At 43.5% G+C, this 3,775-nt stretch overlaps 1 pseudogene; it reads right to left on the reverse strand.

Annotated features, from left to right (window-relative positions):
- Positions 1 to 2,357: 2,357 nt before the first annotated feature.
- LOC136176373 (mitochondrial intermembrane space import and assembly protein 40 pseudogene) lies at positions 2,358 to 2,819 on the reverse strand (annotated as a pseudogene).
- Positions 2,820 to 3,775: the final 956 nt, after the last annotated feature.

The following is a 3,775-nucleotide window of genomic DNA, read 5'->3' on the forward strand; positions in this document are numbered from 1 at the left end:
GACGTCTAGAGAGGACAGAAGAACAGTGAGGACAATGAACAGCATCCTATTGAACAGCTTCTGAGGAAGCAGTCTCCTTAGTGGGGGAACATATTTTGGTAAACTAGACTGTAACATTTTTAAGAGGTTGAGGATGTAGTTTATTCCCCGTGGACTGGTTGTTCTGACAGGCACAGAGGAAGGATTTTAGAAGAAAGAGTTGGGAATGAGAAGGGAATGAGAAGCCCAGAGGAACATTAGGATAAGAGAACACTGCGAGGGCATACAGGCTAGACAAGTGAGGGAGTTACATCGTGGGTAGTGTGACAAGGAAAATGGACATGAGGCCACATGGATTTAGATTTTAAAAGAAACCTTCAAACAAAAACATCCAGCCCCTGCTTTCAGCTCCTCTCTCATTCTCTACAGGCAACAATTTAAGTAACTTAAATTCTCAGACTGTAGTAACAGTCAAGATTGATTGACTGTTTACTACATGTTAGAAACATTGCAAGCATTAATTCTGAAAGAGATGGGAATACCTGACCATCTGACCTGCTTCTTGAGAAACCTGTATGCAGGTCAGGAAGTAAAAGTTAGAACTGGACATGGAACAGCAGACTGGTTTCAATTAGGAAAAGGAATACGTCAAGGCTGTATGTTGTCACCCTGCTTATTTAACTTATATGCAGAGGACATTATGAGAAACACTGGGCTGGAGGAAGCACAAGCTGGAATCAAGATTGCTGGGAGAAATATCAATAACCTAAGATACGCAGATGACACCACCCTTATGGCAGAAAGTGACGAAGAGCTAAAGAGCCTCTTGATGAAAGTGAAAGAGGAGACTGGAAAAGTTGGCTTAAAGCTCAACATTCAGAAAACAAAGATCATAGCATCCAGTCCCATCACTTCATGGCAAATAGATCGACAAATAGTGGAAACAGTGGCAGACTTTATTTTGGGGGGCTCCAAAATCACTGCAGATGGTGACTGCAATCATGGAATTAAAAGACGTTTACTCCTTGGAAGAAAAGTTATGACCAACCTAGACAGCATATTAAAAAGCAGAGACATTACTTTGCCAACAAAGGTCTGTCTAGTCAAGGCTATGTGGTTTTTCCAGTAGTCATGTATGGATGTGCGAGTTGGACTATAAAGAAAGCTGAGCACCAAAGAATTGATGCTTTCGAACTGTGGTGTTGAAGAAGACTCTTGAGAGTCCCTTGGGCTGCAAGGAGATCCAACCAGTCCATCCTAAAGGAGATCAGTCCTGGGTGTTCATTGGAAGGACTGATGTTGAAGCTGAAACTCCAATACTTTGGCCACCTGATGCGAAGAACTGACTCATTTGAAAAGACCCTGATGCTGGGAAAGATTGAGGGCAGGAGGAGAAGGAGACGACAGAGGATGAGATGGTTGGATGGCATCACCGATTCAATGGACATGGGTTTGGGTGGACTCCAGGAGTTGGTGACGGACAGGGAGGCCTGGCGTGCTGCAGTTCATGGAGTCACAAAGAGTTGGACATGACTGAGTGACTGAACTGAACTGATGTATTAATTTATTTAATCCTTACAACAACACTGTGAGGTGTGGATCATCATCATACAGAGAAACCTTAAATCTCTAGTACCTGGTAGAGTTTTTCTTTTTTAAATCATGTTTTCCTTTTAACTGACACCATTTCCTCTCTCGGCTCCTACTCTGGTAATGATTAGGTCCCCACCTCTTGGGAGAATTGCATCTGCAGAGGCTGAGACAGAGCCAGTGTGAACATGGACCCAGCCAGAGCTTTTGGGGTAACAAGCCCAGCAAAAACCAGCCTGTCTTTTCATTTACAAAGAAAGGGATTCACTCAGAGGGTCCAACCTGCTTTCCAACCACAGAAAACCCGGAGCTCAACACAAAACTGGAAGCCAGAAGGAACTGGCAATGAAACACAGCGCTTCCTCAAATGCTCAGCGTCTGATCGGCCCACCTATGCTACAAGGAATGGCCTCACTCCAGCATTTTTAAGAGAAAACATTTTGCTTCTACTTCACTTTCCAAGCAGGTATAAAATCTACTAAAAGGAATACAAAGAATCAAAATACGTAAGCTCACTCACAATAGACATTCCCAGATAATGATTTCTGGTTGCTGAGATTATTCAGCCCAAATTATTTTAAAGTGGCAAAATTCAGAACAATCTGAGAAGAGAATTCAAAAGCAGCAGCTACATTCGCTGATAGGCTCATGTGAGACACACACACCTACAATCCCCGCGTTTTTCAGTGTATACAGGAAGGGGCCAAGACCCCCGAACAGCACAATAACTTATTTTGTACATTACAGTGTATAGAACAATGGAGGGAAAGACACTTTCTTTGAAAGGTTCATCTGGGCTCTGAAGGAGGCTGGAGCCCAGCGCCCAGGGCCATCATTAGCTCCACCAGCTCCTCTCTGGCTACACTGGCCTCAGAGGCAGCTGCTTCCTGTAAGTGATCTGCTGGTTTCTCCCCTTCCTCCACCTCCTACTGGGGAGAAAGGGCTAGATACTTCTGCATGCACTCCTGCACGGCCCAGGACTGGTCTGTACAGTCCGACCCCCTGACATCCTCCTTGCTGTAGTGGAAGCAGGAAAAGGCTGCCTTCAATGGCTCCCCACTAGGGCCTCTGGCCATCCCCTCAAGGCACAGGCAATTTCGATTGATGTCTTCATTCAGCAGAATCAGTCCATGCTCCTCGTATGGATGCTTGGGGTCATCAGCCGCCAGTTGCACGTTGCTTCGAGTTTCATTGTCTTCTTTGATCATAAATATGATTCGATCCTCCTCTTCCTGCCAACAGTAGGCCATGATGCAGCGGTGGAGGCCTCACGCGTTCCTGGTAGAGCTTTAACTTGAGCCCTGCTCACTGACTCTGGAGCCCCAAAGCTTACCATGTCGTTATTCTTTCCGCTTGAGCAGGGCTGTCATTTTTCTACAATTCTTTCCTAAATCGTACACTTTCTCTAGCAGAAGACGGTCTCTCCATATTTTTAACGTATAAGTTTCTCTTAAAGGTTACTGTATGACAGATTATGACAATATCAATACATCCAAACCTAAACTTCTAACAATAAACTGTATAAGTAGATTTTGAAATAAAGACAGTTCATCTTGGACTTCATTCAAGAGAGCTTACATTCTTCAGTACCTAAAGATACTCCTTACTCATGAAAGTACAAAAGTGAAAGTCGCTCAGTCATGTCCGACTCTTTGCAACCCCAATCACTATACAGCCCACGGAGTTCTCCAGGCCAGAATTTTGGAGTAGGTAGCCATTCCCTTCTTCAGGGGATAGCCCAAAGACAGCATTTTAGCACAGATCTGGTATGTTTAAAAAATCATCTGTCACACAATAACTTTATTCTGTCCTCAGGGTGGAAACTAGACTCTGATATTTTTTCCTGAGGACAAAAAAATAAGTTACTGTCAGTCTTGACATTTTAAATTCTGTAACAGACAATGTCTTGGGTTTTGTTGTGGCTCCATACATTTTAATGCATATGACAACAACAAAGTAGCTTTTCTTTTAATACTTATTTATATTTATTTATCTTGCTGCACCAGGTCTTAGTTGCAGCACACAGGAACTTCAATCTTCATTATGGTTTGTGGGATGGGTTTTTTGTTGTTGTTGCTGTTGTTTTTAGTTGTGGTATGCAGGATCTTTAGTTGCAGCATGTAAACTCTTAGTTGAGATATGCAGGATCCAGTTCTCTGACCAGGAATTGAAACTGGGCTGCCTGCATTGAGAGTGTGGAGTCTTA

This window comes from Muntiacus reevesi, chromosome 10 (genome assembly GCF_963930625.1).
Source record: "Muntiacus reevesi chromosome 10, mMunRee1.1, whole genome shotgun sequence".
NCBI classification, from domain to species: domain Eukaryota; kingdom Metazoa; phylum Chordata; class Mammalia; order Artiodactyla; family Cervidae; genus Muntiacus; species Muntiacus reevesi.